This window comes from Anomaloglossus baeobatrachus, chromosome 5 (assembly GCF_048569485.1).
Source record: "Anomaloglossus baeobatrachus isolate aAnoBae1 chromosome 5, aAnoBae1.hap1, whole genome shotgun sequence".
Classification (NCBI taxonomy): domain Eukaryota; kingdom Metazoa; phylum Chordata; class Amphibia; order Anura; family Aromobatidae; genus Anomaloglossus; species Anomaloglossus baeobatrachus.
In genome coordinates, this window is record NC_134357.1 from 5,926,380 (window position 1) to 5,950,018 (window position 23,639).

Sequence of the window (23,639 nt, forward strand, 5' to 3'; positions counted from 1 at the left end):
CACAGATGACACACGGATCACACACGGATGACACGTGGATGACACGTGGATGACACGTGGATGACACGTGGATGACACACGGATGACACACGGATGACACACGGATGACACACAGATGACACACAGATGACACACGGATGACACACGGATGACACACGGATGACACACGGATGACACACAGATGACACACGGATGACACACGGATGACACACGGATGGCACACGGATGACACACGGATCACACGTGGATGACATACAGATGACACGTGGATGACACACGGTTGACACAGATGACATGCAGATGACATGTGGAAGATACGCGGATGACACGTGGATAACACACAGATGACACACAGATGACAGGCGGATAACACACGGATGACACACAGATGACACGCGGATCACACGTGGATGACATACAGATGACACGCGGATGACACTCAGAGGATATGTGGATGACACGCGGATGACACACGGATGACACACGGATGACACACGGATGGCACACGGATGGCACACGGATGGCACACGGATGACACGTGCATGACACACAGATGACACGTGGATGACACACGGTTGACACAGATGACACGCAGATGACATGTGGAAGATACGCGGATGACACGTGGATAACACACAGATGCCCCCTCCAACCTCCCTCATTTCTGCAGAAGACTTTGCCACCTATTTCCAAGAAAAAATCGACCTAATAAGGCAAGTCTTCTCTGCTCAGCCACCACAACCCCTTCATGTAGCTGACCACTGCCCCTCTCCCATAAACTTCCTCCCCACCATCACCGAAGGAGAGCTTGCACGTCTTCTCTCAAAAGCGCACCTCACCACCTGCGCACTTGACCCCATGCCATCCCACCTCCTTCCCAACCTCACCACCATCCTTACTCCAGCCTTAACCCACCTCTTCAACCTATCTTTAACGACTGGAACCTTCCCCTCTGCCTTTAAACATGCAACAGTCACACCTATCCTAAAGAAACCTTCCCTCGATCCAACCTCTACTACCAGCTATCGCCCCATATCACTACTCCCACTTGCCTCAAAACTCCTGGAACAGCATGTCCATGCTGAACTTTCCTCCCACCTCTCCTCTAACGCTCTCTTTGACAACCTACAGTCCGGCTTCCGTCCACATCACTCTACCGAAACTGCCCTGACTAAAATCACAAATGACTTGCTTACTGCCAAAGCGAACAAACACTTCTCTATACTCCTACTCCTAGACCTGTCCTCAGCCTTCGATACCGTTGACCACTCCCTCCTGTTACAGACCCTCTCTTCCCTTGGTGTCAGAGATCTTGCCCTCTCTTGGATCTCTTCATACCTCTCAAATCGCACTTTCAGTGTCTCCCACTCTCACACAACCTCTTCATCCCACCATCTCTCTGTTGGCGTCCCTCAAGGCTCTGTCCTAGGACCCCTACTTTTCTCTATCTACACATTTGGCCTAGGACAACTCATAAAGTCCCATGGCTTCCAATACCACCTATATGCCGACGACACCCAGATCTACCTCTCTGGCCCAGATGCCACATCTCTGCTGTCCAAAATCCCGAAATGTCTATCTGCTATATCCTCCTTCTTCTCCTCTCGCTTCCTAAAGCTCAATGTGGCCAAAACTGAACTAATCATCTTTCCTCCGTCTCACCTACACTCTCCACCTGATCTATCTATTACAATAAATAACACCACGCTCTCGCCAGTACCCAAAGTTCGCTGCCTCGGAGTGACCTTTGACTCTGCCTTATCCTTCATACCACACATCCAGTCCCTCACCACCTCCTGCCGTCTTCAACTCAAAAATATTTCCAGAATCCGCCCTTTCCTCAATTTGCAATCAACTAAAATGCTAGTGCATGCCCTCATAATCTCCCGCCTCGACTACTGTAACATCCTCCTCTGTGGCCTCCCTGCCAACACGCTCGCCCCTCTCCAGTCCATCCTTAACTCTGCTGCCCGACTTATCCACCTCTCTCCTCAATACCACCCCGCTTCTCCCCTCTGCATGTCCCTCCACTGGCTTCCAATCTTCCACCGTATCCAATTCAAACTTCTAACACTGACCTACAAAGCTGTGCATAATCTTTCCCCTCCGTACATCTCCGAACTACTCTCCCACTACACTCCAACACGTCACCTCCGGTCCTCCCAAGATCTCCTCCTCTCCTCCTCTCTCATTCGCTCCTCACGCAACCGACTCCAAGACTTCTCCCGAGCATCCCCAGTCTCCTGGAACTCGCTGCCTCAACACGTCAGACTATCCCCTACCCTTGCAAACTTCAAACGGAACCTGAAAACTCATCTGTTCAGAAATGCCTACAATCTACAATGAACTCGCTGCCGCCCGACCACCGTGCGGAGCTGCCGCCCGACCACCGTGCGGAGCTGCCGCCCGACCACCGTGCGGAGCTGCCGCCCGACCACCGTGCGGAGCCGCCGCCCCACCTACACCCCACCTATTGTCTCCTCCCCATAATCCTATAGAATGTAAGCCCGCAAGGGTAGGGCCCTCTTCCCTCTGTACTAGTCTGTCTACTGTAACTTGTATACGTATTTTGTATGTAACCCCCTTCTCATGTACAGCACCATGGAATTAATGGTGCTCTATAAATAAATAATAATAATAAAAATGACACACAGATGACAGGCGGATAACACACGGATGACACACAGATGACAAACAGATGACACGCGGATCACACGTGGATGACAGACAGATGACACGCGGATGACACTCAGAGGATATGTGGATGACACGCGGATGACACATGAATTACTCACAGATGACACGTGGATGACACACGGATGACACGTGGATGACACACAGATGACACACAGATGACACGCAGATGACATGTGGAAGATACGCGGATGACACGTGGATAACACACAGATGACACGCGGATCACACGCGGATGACAGACAGATGACACGCGGATGACACATGAATTACTCACAGATGACACGTGGGTTACACACAGATGATACACGGATGACACGCATATAACATACAGATGACTCTTTTTTTAAAATGTGCACACTGATGGTTGATAAATATAAAAATGAATGGACAATATGGAGCGTGGCACGTGATATGTTGTTGTACAGACGGGTGAAGGTGGCCTAACACCGGAGTCAGGCGCCCTCACCCCAGCAGGCTCAATACTTAGTGTTCTTCTCCAGAATGGGGTCTGAAGCCGCATTTCCCGGCGCCATTCTGCAATGGCTCATCCATAGAGGGAAAACCGCTATAGACAACAGACCACAAAGAGCAGAGAGCAGTTAGGAGCGGCCTCCTCCACACATGGTGCCAGGGTGAGGCCAAGGAAAGTAGGTGTCTGTGGCAGAGCTAAAACGCCCGGACCCTCAGGGGGTCCCAGAGGATCTGTAGCACATGGGAAGGACTCCAGCATAAGACGGGACACTGATTCACTCCTATTCCGCCATAGTGAGTACCAGGCCCGAACCCAATGAGCCCGGATAGTGACTGACTGCAGCGGTACCAGTCCTGGAGCGGAGGTCTGGCATAGACTTAGGCAAATGGTTCGACTCGGAACCCCCAGTAGACGAGCTGGGTCCAACGGTGGTGGAAGCCGTTAATAGTATCGGGTCCCTGTGGGTGGGATGTGACCATGAGCGTGTGGGACTCCGTGAGTGAAGCCGTGGTGTTAGACAGTGAGGAAGAAGACGTACAAACAGCGGCCATAGTAACAGTAACCACGGAGCGGTCGCAGTGAGAGGGTGCTGTGAGGTAAATGTACCGCACCCGCGATGTTCCAGTGCTGTGCCACCAATGATGATGTGACCGAAATACGGGGGTAACTGTGAGCAAAAAAAAATCAAAAAGCTGTGTCTGTGAATCCACGGCGGGAAAATCCTGGTCTGAACGAGGGCCTAAGCACAGGTATGGCCTCCACACACCATGACCACAAACCCCAGCAGGAGCCCCGCCACCAACCCCTTCTCCCAACCAGGGCGCGGCCCACCAAAAGAGGCCTGCTGAGAAGAAGCAGATTCCCGCCACCAACCCCTTCCCCCATGTGGAGAGGACCAGGGCGTGGCCCACCGAAAGAGGCCTGCTGAGAAGAAGCAGATTCCCGCCACCAACCCCTTCCCCCATGTGGAGAGGACCAGGGCACGGCACCCCGAAAGAGGCCTGCTGAGAAGAAGCAGATCCCCGCCACCAACCCCTTCCACCACTATATTATGTTGGGGTTGCTGTTGGGGTATCATATTGTGAGAGTGGGAAATAATGGATGGGACGGTGAAGGTATTGACTGTGGGGGCATCATATTGTGTTTTGGGGGCACTTTTGTTGGCGTCATACTTTATGGGGGCCATGAGATGAGATCTTAGTACGTAGGAACATTTAGGGGCTTCAATAGGAGGAAAATTACTTTTTATAGGCTGCATAGTTGTGGGGGGTGAGTGAGGGGCAATTAGGCTTTCTGCTGTAGGGCCCCATTGTGTGGGGTCATCAGGTTCATCCCTTCCCCTGATTAGCGCCTCTCGCAGCGTCTGGGACATTTTATGTGTGATCTTCTCTCTAGTTATTAAAATATATTGTGAAACGTAAACGCGAAAGACACGAGGTGGAATAAAGAGGATGTGGTGACGTGAGTGCAAGGTAAAGTGCATTCTGATGGCCGCGCCGCCGCCTCCAGCCGCCCGCCGCTGATTTCCCAGGCGGAGAGCAAAGTCGTTAAAATGCCATGAAAACTTCACAAACTTGTGGAAAACTCAAAAATAAAGATCCAGAAGATGGAGAACGGTCTGATCTCATCGTCTTCTGCTGCAGGAATAAAATCCTCATTCGTTATGTCAGAAAAGCAAATAAAGTGATCCAGATACCAAGTCTGCGCCTACACGCAGGATCCTGCGGTCTCGCCTGGAACCTCACCTAGGACCTGGAACTGGGGCCTCTCCTGGGGTCTCGCCTGGAACCTCGCCTAGAACCTCTCCTGGGGCCTCGCCTGGAACCTCGCCTAGAACCTCTCCTGGGGTCTCTCTGGAACCCCACCTGGGGCCTCTCCTGGGGCCTCACCTGGGTCCTCACCTGGCACCTCGCCTAGAACCTCTCCTGGAACCTCCCCTGGGGTCTCGCCTGGAACCTCGCCTAGGAGCTCTCCTGGGGCCTCGCCTGGGACCTCACCTGGAACCTCGCCTGGAACCTCTCCTGGGACCTCACCTGGGACCTCTCCTGGGGTCTCTCCTGGGACCTCTCCTGGGGCCTCGTCTGGAACCTCTCCTGGAACCTCGCCTAGAACCTCTCCTGGGGTCTCGCCTGGAACCTCGCCTAAGAGCTCTCCTGGGGCCTCACCTGGGACCTCGCCTGGAACTTCGTCTGGGACCTGAGCAGCAGGTGGACGAAATCTGCGGAAAATGTGCCCTTAAAGGGGAACTCCAGTCCTAGGCAATTATGGCATATCCGCAGGAGCCGCCTGAGGCCCTCATCTGAGAGTGAGGTCTATTACTACCCCCCAGTTACCCCATTTCTGGCTGCTGCTCCCCCATTGCGCACCCCGATCTTCACATAATGACCATACACTTTAACCCCTTCATTTCTTGGTGGCTTTTCACACTTTTGTTTTTCCCTCTCCTTCTTTCAAGATCCATAACGTCTTTATTTTTCGGTCACAGAAGCCTCACGAGGGCCTGTTTTCTGCAGGACGAGCTGTAGACTTGGAGGACACCATGCATTTTTTGGGAGGATTTTAGGTTACAAACGACATTTTGATTGATCTTTCTTATTTTTGTATTATGAAGAATGGAGAATTCAAGCTTTAATAAAGCAGAGTTTTTTTATTTCACCCCCTGCCTTTAGTGAAACACTGACCACCCGGCATCAGCACCCAAAGATGGCGCCGCTGCAGGGAACTGACGCCGCACCTGGCTTCTACTACTCAGAGACTGACAGCGTTATATAGGGGGTTTAGCAGCTCTGCTCGCTGGTATTACAGACTGTGTCCACCGCTCCATAGACTCGCGACCAATAGCTCTATGTTGGGAAGGGGGTCTATACAGCTAATAGGAATTGGCAAATGTCATGGACTCTGCGCTGATCTGATGAGGGTCTCACGTGGATAAACCATAAAGATTTATGATGTGGCTCCCGGTGGCGTCAAAGTCTTCTCACGGATCATTTATGGGAGAAATGTTAAAATAAAGCTAAATTGGGAAACAAACAGAAGAAAATTTTGAGACAAGTAAACTGCGGCAAAGTAAGAAGCTCCCAGGAATATTACTGTTATCCCAAGGCCATAAATCCCGCTGGCTCCAGTGCTGTCCTGCAGCAAGAGGTGGTCCGACAATCAGACCAATAGGACCGGATTCTGACCCATCTGCAGTCAATGGATATGTAGCGCCCCTGAGACTGGTCACTACAGGGAATTGTAATTTATATATTCTATAATGTCCTCCCATCCTGGGCAGGAAGAGGTTAAAGTCTGGTAAGTTTTGTTTCTGCATCACACAGCCTTAGGCCCCCTTCCTACGCATGTGAAAAACACGTGCGTGTCTTGCGTTCCGTTTTTCGGGTCCGTGTTCCGTATTTTATGTCCGTTTCTCCGGTGCGTGTGACATCCGTGTGATGGCGTATGCTAGCCGTGTGTCCGTGTGGAATGTCCGTGTGTGCATGAGATACGTACGTGTGTTGTCCGTGTGAAATGATCCTTGTGTGATGCACAATGACGTTGCTACATGCCCGCTGACAGCAGACAGACAGCGTCGCGCAATGAGAATGAACTCGGGTGAACTTCACCTGACTTCATTGTCATACCGCGGCTCTGTCTGCGACCGCTAATCCCCTGAGTGACTGAAGTGAGCATCGTGATTAGCGCTGCTGTCAGTCAGGCTACCCGCGGCTATCTGGAGTCCTCCGCCCGAGACCGCAACTCACCTGTGACTTCATCGCTGATCGTGCAGCTCACTTCAGTCACTCGAGCAACTTGCTATCACAGTTGGAAGATCCAGCGGTGGCCGTGAGTAACCTGAGTGACGTCATCGCTGATCGCGCGACTCACTTCAGTTGCTGTGTGGTGCTGACAGGAGCGGCGGTGTTCTACTGCAGCTCTTGTCAGCTTCATGTAGCTGAGCTGAGAGCGTCGCAGGACCTCTGTGGATTACACCGGACCTGGAGGGGTATTTGGGGCTTAATAAAGTGGTGAACGAGGGTGTTTGTTATTGTTTATTATTTCAAATAAAGGATTTTTTGACTGTGTGTGTTTATTTACTTTAACTTACAGGTTAATCATGGAAGGTATCTCGGGGAGACGCCTGCCATGATTAATCTTGGACTTAGTGGCAGCTATGGGTTGCTGCTATTCACTCCTTATTACCCCGATTACCACCGCACCAGGGCAATTCGGGATGAGTCGGGTAGAGTCCCGGAACTGTCGCATCTAATGGATGCAGCAATTCTGGGCGGCTGCTGGCTGATATTGTTAGGCTGGGGGGCTCCCCATAACATGGGGCTCACCATCCTGAGAATATCAACCTTCAGCCGTGTGGCTTTACCCTGGCTGGTATCCAAATTGGGGGGGGACTGCACGCCGTTTTTTTAAAATTATTTATTTTTTTTACTGCTCGATATAGACACGCCCACCGGCGGCTGTGATTGGTTGCAGTGAGACAGCTGTCACTCAGCGTGGGGGCGTGTCTCACTGCAACCAATCATAGGCGCCGGTGGGCGGGGAAAGCAGGGAATACGAGATTGAATAATGAGCGGCCGGCATTTCAAAATAGTAAAAGACGCCGGAGCTTTTTTAACAGCTGTGCAGCGCCGCGCCGTTGATCAGGGATCGGTGAGTATGAGTAAGGGGGAGAGACCGACCGACGGACTGAGGGAAATTGACCAACATCGCTTAAAAAAAAGCACAAAACAGACACGGACCATACGGAGATGCATCCGTGTCACGTACGTGTGCTCATGGACCCATTGAGGTTAGTGGGTCGTGTGTGTGTGTTCCGTGAGGAAAACGGACATGCATCCGTGTTTTATGGACAAACAAACGTATCACGCACAGGGACAAACGCACCGTATGGAATAACGCACGTGTAACTCCATACATTGATTACATTGGAGTACGTGTGTCCGTGTCTCCGGTACGTGCAGGAACGGACCTAACACGTACCGGAGACACGTGCGTGTGAAGGGGGCCTTACAAACACAGACAGCCTCACACAAAGACGGGGGAATTCCTCCGGTGGGGGCATGAGCAGCAGGAAGTTACAAAACAGACAGTTTAGTTTCATTTTACCTCAGAACGGCTCCAGAAACCAGACCGGTGCCTATACCCTTCCCTCACCTAGGAGCGGGCTGGTGGATGGCTGAGGACCCTAAGCTGAGAGAGCGGACCCCGGTGGGTACTGGATGCCGCCAGTTAGGAGGTTCCTGAACAAGTGGCGTAGTTGACATCTTCTGTTCCACTCCTGGAGGATGAAAGGTTGGAGGAAGGGTCCGCAGCACCCCAGTCACCACCATATCTGGTGACAACCTCTCTAGGAACGATCCTTCCTTGCCCCTTTTACTGTGCACCACGGGGCCACGGAACCGGGTCAGGCAACGACTTCTGCAAACCACTGGCCCAGCGACGGGTATACAAGGTATGGACTGAAGCTCCTATCTTGTGCTCCGTGGGGTGTCACAGATACTCATCTGCACTCTTTCATTCAAGCGCCTCTGTCAACCTCCACACCGGCAGAAGCTCCACTCCAGCTGCAGTTCTGGCTCTGGTGCTCGTTTGTCTAGCCTCCACGGTTTGACGGCGATCCCAACTATGCAGGGGATTCATTCAGCGCTCCTTGCACTTTGAACTTTTGGCACATTGGTTCTTCTCGGACCGTGCCAAAGTGGCCTTTATCATGTTGCACCTGACTAGCGAGACCCTTGCCTGGATCAATCCATTTTGGGACAGGAGTGATCCCAACATCCAGAATCTGCTGGCCTTCCTGTAGATGTTCTGCAACGTGTTTAATGAGCTGGGCCAAGTCTCTTCGGCCACATATTCACTCCGTAGACTCCACCAGGGGACCAGTATGCCGTCCAGTTCCGCACCCTGTCCTCTGAACTGGCTTAGAATAATGAAGCACTGGTGGCTACATTCTGGGAAGGATTGTCTGACAGGATTACGGATGACCTGGCCTGCCATGATGTGCCTTCTTCCCTGTATGACCTGGCATCGCTGGCCAGCCGCATCCACCTCAGCTTCCAAGAACGATCCAGAGAGGCGAACCAAGAGAAGATGTTGCTGTGCCTGGCTCCTTGACTCCAGAGACCCATAATACCGTGACCCATGGTCTCCGTGACTCCTCCCGAGCCCATTGAGATGGATCAGCGGAGGAGATGGGAGAAAGTGCTCCCTCCATCTTACCCACACCTGTGATACGATCGCAAGATCGCATCACAGTCACATGACCTTCAGCTGACGCTCGCAGCAGAGGGTCATTAGCATATCGCTTCTGATGCCCTCGCATCACAAGCTGTACGCAAGTGGAAAAGCCGCTCGGATCCATGCTCGTACTGCGGGTGGTGGCTCGAGCCTCTCACGAACCCGGGGGTCACGTCGCTCTGCAAGGGAGTTGGCGCTACACGCGGGGATTTGGGGTGTTTGGGTTTGAGGTGATAGTTCGTGACGCCATCCACGGGTTGTGGTGATTGTAGACACCACCGCTGCGATGAAGGTGTGGGGGCCCCCGGGAGCGATGTAGTAGCGCAGCTCGGTGTTGACCCCTCCGTGGGTAGGGGATGTTGGTCCGGTGGGCCGGTGCCCGGGTGCAGGGTGTAGTGTTGCGGTGCAGTGCGGCGCAGTGCCTGCTGGCACTGTTGTACTCACTCTGACACAAGACACTGGAGTCGCTGGTAAACCAAATGGAATGATGAACAGGGCCCGCAGTCGGCTGCTGCTTTTTCCAGGTTAGGTTGGCAATGTCCGCCTTTCTCCTGCACCTTTATATGTGAATCTTGACTCCTGTGCCTAGGCACCGGTAGTCCGCTCCCCGGCGTGTATCTGTCGTAGGAGACCGTTTGCCCGCAGATGCTGGCCCTTTGGATCTCTGGCCCTTGGCGGTGGCACTTATCCGGAATGGTTGGGCTGTTGCCTTCAATCGGGACTTAGGTGGGAATGAACCCCTGAGGTCCAGACCGCAATCAGTTAATTTGACTATGGTGGTGGCTAATAGCCTAGTTCGGGGTCTGAGTACTCTGCCTGGTGCTCCGGTATCCAGTTGGATCCCCGGTTCGGTTCCGGCGGGCCACTACCCTGTCCCGGTCCCTTACGGTTCTACCGGTCGTATTCCCGGTCTCCTGCAGGCGGCCTCTACCATCTGCCTCCTTGCCAATGGTGACTGGGCTCCGACCCAGCCACCGCAGTAGTCTTTGGCAGGCCTGAGCACAGGTCTTCTTCTGGACTTGAACTTGACTCAGATTCTGTTTTTCCCGCCTCCAGGTTTGTGAACTCCTCGGTGGGTGGAGCCAACCACCTGGCTCCACCACCCCTGGTGTGGACATCAAACCTGGAGAGTGGTGACAAGGTTTTAAGTTTGACTGCTGTTACCTAACTGGGAAGGGGGGTGTAGTGTTGTTGTGTCTACCTGGGACGACCTGGATAGTCCAGGGCGTCACAAGTCCAGGCTGCGTCACCTTTAGCTGGGGATCAGTCAGCGGAGACTTATTGTTCAGAACTTCGTAGATGGGAATTGGCACTAAATGGAATGACCCAGCGCTCAGAAGACAATTCTGTCAGGCACTTCAGAGAAATAGAAAGATGCCTTGATGATTTACGAAACTCCTAAGATCTTGGAGGATGCCATGTTCTTGGCTATACGTGTGGACAGACGTCTCCGAGATATGTTGGTTAGGCCAGACCCTCTCTCGGGGCAATACTGCACTGTTAGAGGCGGGGGGGGGGGGACGGGGCGATCTGGGGTTGAACCATCACTCATGGGTTTGGAGGAGCCCATGCAGCTAGGGGGAGCCACTATTTTGCATGTTCCCACTAAAATACGCAAGAAGAAGGGGGTTTGGTTTTTTTGTGGTAAAGCGGGTCATTTTATTGGAGTCTGTCCCTCAACTCCTAAGCAAGAAGGAACATCTCGAACTCTGCTTACCCTTGGTGGTGTGGGGATGTAATTCTTGCTTTGTCCTGACAGCAGAGGTGGCGTTAGAGAGCAGGACTGAGAGAGTTTCTGTGATTGTGGGCAGTAGAGCAGGAGTCAGCATGGTGGATGCACTGTTTGTAAGAACTCATGGACTTTCCTGCAGGACGTTGGCTAACCCCATCTCCATCTATACCACTGACTCCGCACCACCTGCTCAGAGATCCTGACACAGATAGTACATGGAAGAAAGCTGAGAGTAGGACCCTGCATTCCTGGAGGGTCTTCACACCTCCATCGTACTGGGTCTACCCTGGCTGGGGAAACATAATCCGGTAGTGGATTGCCAATCCAGGGAAACTGTGGAGTGGGGACACTTCTCTCTCTACGGAGTCCTTACCTGCCTTTATGTCTGGGTTTGAGTATGTATTTTCAGAAAGGGGGTGTCAGGATTTGCCTCCCCATCATGTATATGACGATGCAGAGCTCTATAGTGTGACCTCTCTACAGTACAGAGCTCTATAGTGTGACCGCTCTACAGTACAGAGCTCTATAGTGTGACCGCTCTACAGTACAGAGCTCTATAGTGTGACCGCTCTACAGTACAGACCTCTATAGTGTGACCTCTCTACAGTACAGAGCTCTATAGTGTGACCTCTCTACAGTACAGGGCTCTATAGTGTGACCTCTCTACAGTACAGAGCTCTATAGTGTGACCTCTACAGTACAGAGCTCTATAGTGTGACCTCTCTACAGTACAGAGCTCTATAGTGTGACCTCTCTACAGTACAGAGCTCTATAGTGTGACCTCTCTACAGTGCAGAGCTCTATAGTGTGACCTCTCTACAGTACAGAGCTCTATAGTGTGACCTCTCTACAGTACAGAGCTCTATAGTGTGACTTCTCTACAGTACAGATCTCTATAGTGTGACCTCTCTACAGTACAGAGCTCTATAGTGTGACCTCTCTACAGTACAGAGCTCTATAGTGTGACCTCTCTACAGTACAGAGCTCTATAGTGTGACCGCTCTACAGTACAGAGCTCTATAGTGTGACCGCTCTACAGTACAGGGCTCTATAATGTGACCTCTCTACAGTACAGAGCTCTATAGTGTGACCGCTCTACAGTACAGGGCTCTATAATGTGACCTCTCTACAGTACAGGGCTCTATAGTGTGACCTCTCTACAGTACAGGGCTCTATAGTGTGACCTCTCTACAGTACAGAGCTCTATAGTGTGACCTCTCTACAGTACAGACCTCTATAGTGTGACCTCTCTACAGTACAGAGCTCTATAGTGTGACCTCTCTACAGTACAGACCTCTATAGTGTGACCTCTCTACAGTACAGAGCTCTATAGTGTGACCTCTCTACAGTACAGACCTCTATAGTGTGACCTCTCTACAGTACAGAGCTCTATAGTGTGACCTCTCTACAGTACAGAGCTCTATAATGTGACCTCTCTACAGTACAGAGATCTATAGTGTGACCTCTCTACAGTACAGAGCTCTATAATGTGACCTCTCTACAGCACAGAGCTCTATAGTGTGACCTCTCTACAGTACAGGGCTCTATAGTGTGACCTCTCTACAGTACAGGGCTCTATAGTGTGACCTCTCTACAGTACAGAGCTCTATAGTGTGACCTCTCTACAGTACAGGGCTCTATAATGTGACCTCTCTACAGTACAGAGCTCTATAGTGTGACCTCTCTACAGTACAGGGCTCTATAGTGTGACCTCTCTACAGTACAGGGCTCTATAGTGTGACCTCTCTACAGCACAGAGCTCTATAGTGTGACCTCTCTACAGTACAGAGCTCTATAGTGTGACCTCTCTACAGTACAGGGCTCTATAGTGTGACCTCTCTACAGTACAGGGCTCTATAGTGTGACCTCTCTACAGTACAGAGCTCTATAGTGTGACCTCTCTACAGTACAGGGCTCTATAGTGTGACCTCTCTACAGTACAGAGCTCTATAGTGTGACCTCTCTACAGTACAGAGATCTATAGTGTGACCTCTCTACAGTACAGGGCTCTATAGTGTGACCTCTCTACAGTACAGAGCTCTATAGTGTGATCGCTCTACAGTACAGAGCTCTATAGTGTGACCTCTCTACAGTACAGAGATCTATAGTGTGACCTCTCTACAGTACAGGGCTCTATAGTGTGACCTCTCTACAGTACAGAGCTCTATAGTGTGACCTCTCTACAGTACAGAGCTCTATAGTGTGACCTCTCTACAGTACAGAGCTCTATAGTGTGACCTCTCTACAGTACAGAGCTCTATAGTGTGACCGCTCTACAGTACAGGGCTCTATAGTGTGACCGCTCTACAGTACAGAGCTCTATAGTGTGACCTCTCTACAGTACAGAGCTCTATAGTGTGACCGCTCTACAGTACAGGGCTCTATAGTGTGACCGCTCTACAGTACAGAGCTCTATAGTGTGACCTCTCTACAGTACAGAGCTCTATAGTGTGACCGCTCTACAGTACAGGGCTCTATAGTGTGACCGCTCTACAGTACAGAGCTCTATAGTGTGACCTCTCTACAGTACAGGGCTCTATAGTGTGACCTCTCTACAGTACAGGGCTCTATAGTGTGACCTCTCTACAGTACAGAGCTCTATAGTGTGACCTCTCTACAGTACAGGGCTCTATAGTGTGACCGCTCTACAGTACAGGGCTCTATAGTGTGACCGCTCTACAGTACAGAGCTCTATAGTGTGACCTCTCTACAGTACAGAGCTCTATAGTGTGACCGCTCTACAGTACAGAGCTCTATAGTGTGACCTCTCTACAGTACAGGGCTCTATAGTGTGACCGCTCTACAGTACAGAGCTCTATAGTGTGACCTCTCTACAGTACAGGGCTCTATAGTGTGACCTCTCTACAGTACAGTGCTCTATAGTGTGACCTCTCTACAGTACAGGGCTCTATAGTGTGACCTCTCTACAGTACAGGGCTCTATAGTGTGACCTCTCTACAGTACAGAGCTCTATAGTGTGACCTCTCTACAGTACAGGGCTCTATAGTGTGACCTCTCTACAGTACACAGCTCTATAGTGTGACCTCTCTACAGTACAGAGCTCTATAGTGTGACCTCTCTACAGTACAGAGCTCTATAGTGTGACCTCTCTACAGTACAGGGCTCTATAGTGTGACCTCTCTACAGTACAGGGCTCTATAGTGTGACCGCTCTACAGTACAGAGCTCTATAGTGTGACCTCTCTACAGTACAGGGCTCTATAGTGTGACCTCTCTACAGTACAGGGCTCTATAGTGTGACCTCTCTACAGTACAGGGCTCTATAGTGTGACCTCTCTACAGTACAGACCTCTATAGTGTGACCGCTCTACAGTACAGACCTCTATAGTGTGACCTCTCTACAGTACAGAGCTCTATAGTGTGACCTCTCTACAGTGCAGGGCTCTATAGTGTGACCTCTCTACAGTACAGAGCTCTATAGTGTGACCGCTCTACAGTACAGAGCTCTATAGTGTGACCTCTCTACAGTGCAGGGCTCTATAGTGTGACCTCTCTACAGTACAGTGCTCTATAGTGTGACCTCTCTACAGTACAGAGCTCTATAGTGTGACCTCTCTACAGTACAGAGCTCTATAGTGTGACCTCTCTACAGTACAGGGCTCTATAGTGTGACCTCTCTACAGTACAGTGCTCTATAGTGTGACCTCTCTACAGTACAGGGCTCTATAGTGTGACCGCTCTACAGTACAGAGCTCTATAGTGTGACCTCTCTACAGTACAGGGCTCTATAGTGTGACCTCTCTACAGTACAGGGCTCTATAGTGTGACCTCTCTACAGTACAGGGCTCTATAGTGTGACCTCTCTACAGTACAGACCTCTATAGTGTGACCTCTCTACAGTACAGGGCTCTATAGTGTGACCGCTCTACAGTACAGAGCTCTATAGTGTGACCTCTCTACAGTACAGGGCTCTATAGTGTGACCGCTCTACAGTACAGAGCTCTATAGTGTGACCTCTCTACAGTACAGGGCTCTATAGTGTGACCTCTCTACAGTACAGGGCTCTATAGTGTGACCGCTCTACAGTACAGAGCTCTATAGTGTGACCTCTCTACAGTACAGGGCTCTATAGTGTGACCTCTCTACAGTACAGTGCTCTATAGTGTGACCTCTCTACAGTACAGAGCTCTATAGTGTGACCTCTCTACAGTACAGTGCTCTATAGTGTGACCTCTCTACAGTACAGAGCTCTATAGTGTGACCTCTCTACAGTACAGAGCTCTATAGTGTGACCTCTCTACAGTACAGGGCTCTATAGTGTGACCGCTCTACAGTACAGAGCTCTATAGTGTGACCGCTCTACAGTACAGAGCTCTATAGTGTGACCTCTCTACAGTACAGAGCTCTATAGTGTGACCTCTCTACAGTACAGAGCTCTATAGTGTGACCTCTCTACAGTGCAGAGCTCTATAGTGTGACCGCTCTACAGTACAGAGCTCTATAGTGTGACCTCTCTACAGTACAGAGCTCTATAGTGTGACCTCTCTACAGTACAGAGCTCTATAGTGTGACCTCTCTACAGTACAGAGCTCTATAGTGTGACCTCTCTACAGTACAGAGCTCTATAGTGTGACCTCTCTACAGTACAGAGCTCTATAGTGTGACCTCTCTACAGTACAGAGCTCTATAGTGTGACCTCTCTACAGTACAGGGCTCTATAGTGTGACCTCTCTACAGTACAGAGCTCTATAGTGTGACCTCTCTACAGTACAGGGCTCTATAGTGTGACCGCTCTACAGTACAGAGCTCTATAGTGTGACCTCTCTACAGTACAGGGCTCTATAGTGTTACCGCTCTACAGTACAGAGCTCTATAGTGTGACCTCTCTACAGTACAGACCTCTATAGTGTGACCTCTCTACAGTACAGACCTCTATAGTGTGACCTCTCTACAGTACAGAGCTCTATAGTGTGACCGCTCTACAGTACAGAGCTCTATAGTGTGACCTCTCTACAGTACAGAGCTCTATAGTGTGACCGCTCTACAGTACAGAGCTCTATAGTGTGACCGCTCTACAGTACAGGGCTCTATAGTGTGACCTCTCTACAGTACAGAGCTCTATAGTGTGACCTCTCTACAGTACAGAGCTCTATAGTGTGACCTCTCTACAGTACAGGGCTCTATAGTGTGACCTCTCTACAGTACAGAGCTCTATAGTGTGACCTCTCTACAGTACAGAGCTCTATAGTGTGACCGCTCTACAGTGCAGAGCTCTATAGTGTGACCGCTCTACAGTACAGAGCTCTATAGTGTGACCGCTCTACAGTACAGAGCTCTATAGTGTGACCGCTCTACAGTACAGAGCTCTATAGTGTGACCTCTCTACAGTACAGAGCTCTATAGTGTGACCTCTCTACAGTACAGAGCTCTATAGTGTGACCGCTCTACAGTACAGAGCTCTATAGTGTGACCTCTCTACAGTACAGAGCTCTATAGTGTGACCTCTCTACAGTACAGGGCTCTATAGTGTGACCGCTCTACAGTACAGAGCTCTATAGCGTGACCTCTCTACAGTACAGAGCTCTATAGTGTGACCGCTCTACAGTACAGAGCCCTATAGCGTGACCGCTCTACAGTACAGAGCTCTATAGTGTGACCGCTCTACAGTACAGAGCTCTATAGTGTGACCTCTCTACAGTACAGAGCTCTATAGTGTGACCGCTCTACAGTACAGAGCTCTATAGTGTGACCTCTCTACAGTACAGAGCTCTATAGTGTGACCTCTCTACAGTACAGGGCTCTATAGTGTGACCTCTCTACAGTACAGAGCTCTATAGTGTGACCTCTCTACAGTACAGGGCTCTATAGTGTGACCTCTCTACAGTACAGGGCTCTATAGTGTGACCGCTCTACAGTACAGAGCTCTATAGTGTGACCTCTCTACAGTACAGAGCTCTATAGTGTGACCGCTCTACAGTACAGAGCTCTATAGTGTGACCTCTCTACAGTACAGGGCTCTATAGTGTGACCGCTCTACAGTACAGAGCTCTATAGTGTGACCTCTCTACAGTACAGAGCTCTATAGTGTGACTGCTCTACAGTACTGAGCTCTATAGTGTGACCTCTCTACAGTACAGAGCTCTATAGTGTGACCTCTCTACAGTACAGAGCTCTATAGTGTGACCTCTCTACAGTACAGGGCTCTATAGTGTGACCTCTCTACAGTACAGAGCTCTATAGTGTGACCTCTCTACAGTACAGAGCTCTATAGTGTGACCTCTCTACAGTACAGGGCTCTATAGTGTGACCGCTCTACAGTACAGAGCTCTATAGTGTGACCTCTCTACAGTACAGAGCTCTATAGTGTGACCTCTCTACAGTACAGACCTCTATAGTGTGACCTCTCTACAGTACAGAGCTCTATAGTGTGACCGCTCTTACAGTAGAGAGCTCCGCAGTGTGACCGCTCTTACAGTAGAGAATCCATTTTGACTGCCCTTTCTGTTCGTATTTTGGGGTCATTTTATTAGCAGCATTTGTGGGGTTCATTTTCTATTACTTCATTCTCCCCCTCTTTCAGGTTTGCCGGGGTCATAAATCTGAGTAGATTTTGGCGGTGACATTTAGGTTTCGGACCCCGCGGTGTGTCTGGATGTCTGTATTTCTTCTGTGCGGTTGTTACAATGTATCAGGATTAGTCTTCCCCGATTTTTGCTGTTACTGTAATGCTGCGATTTCCGGAGAAATGTAATTTTCTGCTGCTGAAGGAGAATCTTGTCACTTTCAGTAAAGTCTTTGGCCACAAAACTAAATGACAAAAAATTCACAGCGGCCGCCGGTAATCACCGCTGGATCTGATTTACGCTGTTCAAGGTCGGCGGCGCTGGCGAGGTGTCTGCTCATCCTCATCCACCGGGAGGGTCTGATATTGGAGAAAATGCAATACACACGATACAAGGTGATGACGAGGTATCTAAGCTCCTCACGTGTGATACAGTCTGGGAGATCCACACTGTGCTGCACTGATGTATCCAAGCTTGTTACGCAGGGTAGGATTTCACATAAGGTCATGGCCCGAGCGCAGTACTTGGGGGGGCAGCACTCGGGGGGCAGCACACAGGGGACATATATACAGAAGACATAACATCCACATTTTTACACATTTTTCCATATTATTTTGCTGTATAAAATGCTCTTTATTAATTTACTTCCATATATTAAATAATGACTGCACTTTTTATAAGAGGCCATTAGTAGCCGCAATATAGACGGAGACGCCGGTGCGCGTCCTAAAATTCCAGAGCCGCAGCGACTTAGAGAAGGAATATTCACTGTTCGAAAACTCACCGCCCGCAGCAGCCAATCAGATCACAGCCTACAGGTCCGCACATGCTGGACACAGAATTATGAGCTTTGGCCCCTTTAAGCATAGACATGTGAATATCTGGCTTTTCTGGCTCCTCAGGGGTCAGGGACGCTTCGTTCTTGGATTTTGGCAGCTCTGCCACCTCTCAGGTTGCTGCTCTTCTCTCCCCTGTTTTCCTCTCTTGCACTATTGCTCGGGTCCGGTTCGGCTCAGCTCTGGTTCATGGCGCCGTCCTCAGGTTCAGAACTCGGTGGAGTAGAGCTGGGGAAAGGCCGGATCCTGCTGGAGCAATCAGAGGTCTCTGATCAGGAGAGACGCTCCGGTCATTCTACAAATCCCAATGATTGAATGAAGACTCTGCACCGAGGGTGGAGAGATGTCCTCTTGGGAGAGGTTGGATTCTTCTCTAAGGATTACTGCATGTGTGGTATCCATACTTTCCTTCCGAGGATTCACCATAGACATCTGGGAAAAATAGGGGGGATTGGATCATTACCGGGGGAGGTTCAGTAAATTGGGAAGGGAGGAAGGAGTTTGGTCATTACAGAGTGGGATGGTTCGGCTATTGGGGGGGATTTGGGCATCAGGGAGTGGTTCAGGGAATAGAGGTTAGGTTTTTCTTGCAGAAAAGAGGCATGGTGATGGGTCCGGCTTGTACCCCATCCTACACCAACCTCTTTTGGGGGTTTGGGCATGGGAAATTGTTCATAACAGTGATAGCACTTTTTCTGGATTCGTTATATTGACGATCTTCTATTGATTTGTCGGCTCTAGAGTTTGTCTGGAACAATTTCTTCATCATCTTAACGCGAATGAATGGAACATCAAGCTTACATTTTTTATTAGCCAAACTTCGGTTGAATTTTTGGATTTGGGCATAAAGGTGGACAGCAATGGCCATCTACATGCTCCAATTTACTCGAAAAAGATCAGCATTAACCCCTTAGACGCTGGATCTGCACGTTATTCAGGCTATCCCTACTGGCCAATGTATCAGACAGAGACGGGTCTGTGATAGAGATGAGGATTGTGAACGTCAGGCACAAGATCTCAAATAAAGATTCTCTCATCGGGAATATCGCACAGAGCTTACAGGAGTTTTGGACTGACAGACACTCTTATTCCCTAAAACGAAGAAATCGTCAACAGACGCGGTGCGTTTCATCACTGATTACCACTGTAGATGGAAGGAAATGACGAGAGTTATCACCAAATCCTGGCCCAAAATCAAACACCATCCATCGCTTGTTGCTAAACATAGCAGGATATGTTCCACAGTCGTCACTTAGCTTCTGCCTCCAGCAACTTCATCTTCACCTCGCAGGATCCCAGGCAGGGTTCTCGGTTTTGTCTTAGTTGTGCAGCCTGTAAATTCGTCTCCAAGATGGATGATTTCATTGATTATTTAACTATAGAACTTGGTATGTGATCAATCAGGCAAAATGCCCACGTGGTTGATACTATAATGTGGGTAATGACCACGCGTGGATTCAGAGTTCAGATCTTGGACATATAAGACACACTAATGCTGCAGAGACAACCTCGTGTGAGTAGGTGGAGACCATTGCCAAATTAAAGACTTTTTCATGACACGTTCTTTGCATTGATTGGCTAGATTCGGGAAATAGGAGGGAGGATCTCCCCAAAAAATGGAGTCAATTGGAAGGCAAATGGATCACGCTACTGAGAAGCATGGAGCCTGAACGACCGGTGGCGTCTCAAGCTTCTGTATCTCCTCTGTGCTCCTCCTGTCCCCCCATTCGGTCTTGCTTTGTTTTGTTTCATATCCATATATATTGTGGTGCGGTACTAGATGGCAGGTATATTTCTCCCCGCAAAATGCAATCCTGCTGGAGCTCTGGCTGGAGGGAGCAGAACTCTGGCCTGGAAGCCTTCTGAGTATCCGGGTTTTGGGGGCAACGCCCGACAATTTGGATTTTTTTGCCTTTTGTTCTTATGTGCTTCATTTTCTATTTGTCCTTTCACATGCCTTTCCATCTTTTTTTACTTGCATGTTCTCATTTAATACCATACCTTTAGAGCACATGTACTATTTTACAAACATGGCGGAAGAAAGCACTGTGCACCATACTGCGCATGCACGGTGCCCTCTCTTTAATTGAATGGGGGGGATTGCATCATCAACGGCCTCCGACTGTTTGCTGCACGTCGTGGAATATGGCGCCCGGTCAGAGGGTGCTTTTTATTTGATTATCTACAGCTGCCTATTCAGGTATTTATACCTGGCCATTGGTTGCTACACCGCACTTCCAGATGAAGCAGTGCGAAACAATCGGAGTGGTGTCAGGGGTCGTGGGCTTTACTATATTTTTTTATTGTCTGTCAATTTGTGTCTTTTATGACTCTCTAATAAAGATTTTGTATATATTTTTGCACAATGTATCTACTGTTCCTCATTCTGAATTCTTCTTTGAGTCTACAGAGAAGGTGGTTCATGCATTCGGCAGGCTGTGATGGGTGTGTCACAGGTGACAGACAGTCCTGTGGTGACCGGCTATAGAAGGTCACAGTGTTTGGCTGCGCAAACTGCTCCCTGACCTTCTATTATTCCTGCTTGGTTTTCATCCATTTCCCTTTAGGACCCTGCGGAGTTCATCAGCACTTGCCTGGTGGCTTGACTTCCTATTACTCGGTGCTGGTTATAGCGCTATCATCCTACAGATTCTGAGTGCATGCAGTTGGCTTGCAATCACCTGGAGTAACTTCGTTGTGTGTTGCAGGTTCTCTCCCTGTATCTACTTTGAGTTGTTGTTTCCCTTTGTTTTCTATTCCTGTGTCTTTTAGTGCTTAGTTGGGTTGACTAAGCGCTCATCCCATCCGCTCCCTACCTGGGCCCAGATCAGGGTCAACCATGGTCAGGTATCCTACTTGGCGAATTGGTATGGAACTAGGGTGGTGAGGGAACGCAGGGCCCAGCGGTAGGCTTAGTCAGGGGTCACATCTCCCCCTTCCTAGGACCAGAGGGTCCTACTGACCCATCCGGAAGCCTCTGTCCTTCAAGTGTCCAAGTAATGAAATAAGGGTTGAGCTTTAGTGAAGTTACTAAGACCCCCGAAGATGTCATTGGTACCTGCATGTGAGGGGTAAGGTTGACATCTCGGGGGCTGTGGGTAGGAGTAGTTTACATCAACGCAAAAACTCTTACCTTGGCCCCATAAATGTTATACAACTGTTTTTCTCTTACATGTAGGGGCTGCTGAGACCCCCAGACACTGGCGCCTGGATCTGACTGCAAACGATTCATCCCTTTACTTCAGGCGCCATCACTGGGAGTCGATGTTTGCAGTAGTCCTCATTCTGCGAGATATATGAGCCCCCACCACCCAGTACAGTAATATAAGGGAATCTAGAAAGAGGCCGCACAAATACATCAAACCATTTCCAATATCACTCAATAACTGAAGAAATATAAACCCGCTCCTGTGTGCAGAGGTCTCTGACCCTCATCCAGAAAAAAAGAAGAAATCACATCAAATATTGTCATTTAAGAAACCAGAATTGAAATATGACATTGTGCAGCGTCCACCGGCGAGCGAGAAGACATTACCTGGCCGGTGCACAGCTCCGCGGCACAGCTCCGCGGCACATGATGTGATCCGAGGCCCCCGATATAGGACAGAAAATCAGAGAAGGAAATGGAAAAGGGACAAATTCACCTGATGCCTCATAGAGAAAGAACAGCTGAGACCGCGAGAATCTGTCACAACGAGCGGAATTGTGGGATATTATTCTGTGTATATAGTTACATAAAAGTCTCAGCACATGAGGAAAAATCGCTGCAGAGTAAGGAGCTCCAGTAATAGAAGGGTTAATAGTTTATTTTTATCAATTGACCACCCGTCGCCTCCATCCTCAGCATCCGGTAACCACCCGTCGCCTCCGTCCTCAGCATCCGGTAACCACCCGACGCCTCCGTCCTGTGGCTGCAGTACCATTTACTAAGCCAAAAGTTTAACTTTGGTAACCAGCTTTGTTTTCTTACTTTGTGTCTTGGCGCACGGTACTAACAGTTCACGCGGAGGCTGCACTGGAGCAAATGTTCTGTTTCCGGTTCCCAGTATTCAGTCTTTGGTTCTTGACCTGTGAAGTCTGGCCTTTATTTGGGGACGGTCCCCGGTATGGTCTTCGATTCTTGACCTGTGAAGTCTGGTCTTCCTCTGGGGATGGTGCTCGGTATTCAGTCTTCGGTTCTTTACTTGTGAAGTCTGGTCTTTATTTGGGGACGGTCCCCGGTATGGTCTTCGATTCTTGACCTGTGAAGTCTGGTCTTCCTCTGGGGATGGTGCTCGGTATTCAGTCTTCGGTTCTTGACCTGTGAAGTCTGGTCTTTATTTGGGGACGGTCCCCGGTATGGTCTTCGATTCTTGACCTGTGAAGTCTGGTCTTCCTCTGGGGATGGTGCTCGGTATTTAGTCTTCGGTTCTTGACCTGTGAAGTCTGGTCTTCCTCTGGGGATGGTGCTCGGTATGGTCTTCGATTCTTGACCTGTGAAGTCTGGTCTTCCTCTGGGGATGGTGCTTGGTATTCAGTCTTCGGTTCTTGACCTGTGAAGTCTGGTCTTCCTCTGAGGATGGTCTTCTGTATTCACTCTGGTTCTTGACCTGTGAAGTCTGATCTTCCTCTGGGGATGGTGCTCGGTATGGTCTTCGATTCTTGACCTGTGAAGTCTGGTCTTCCTCTGGGGATGGTGCTTGGTATGGTCTTCGGTTCTTGACCTGTGAAGTCTGGTCTTCCTCTGGGGATGGTGCTTGGTATTCAGTCTTCGGTTCTTGACCTGTGAAGTCTGGTCTTCCTCTGAGGATGGTCTTCTGTATTCACTCTGGTTCTTGACCTGTGAAGTCTGGTCTTCCTCTGGGGATGGTGCTCAGTATGGTCTTCGATTCTTGACCTGTGAAGTCTGGTCTTCCTCTGGGGATGGTGCTTGGTATGGTCTTCGGTTCTTGACCTGTGAAGTCTGGTCTTCCTCTGGGGATGGTGCTTGGTATTCAGTCTTCGGTTCTTGACCTGTGAAGTCTGGTCTTCCTCTGAGGATGGTCTTCTGTATTCACTCTGGTTCTTGGCCTGTGAAGTTTGGTCTTCCTCTGAGGACGGTGCTCAGTATTTGGTCTTCAGGTTCCTTGTTGTAGTTGGTATGATTCAGGTCTTCTCCAAACCCAG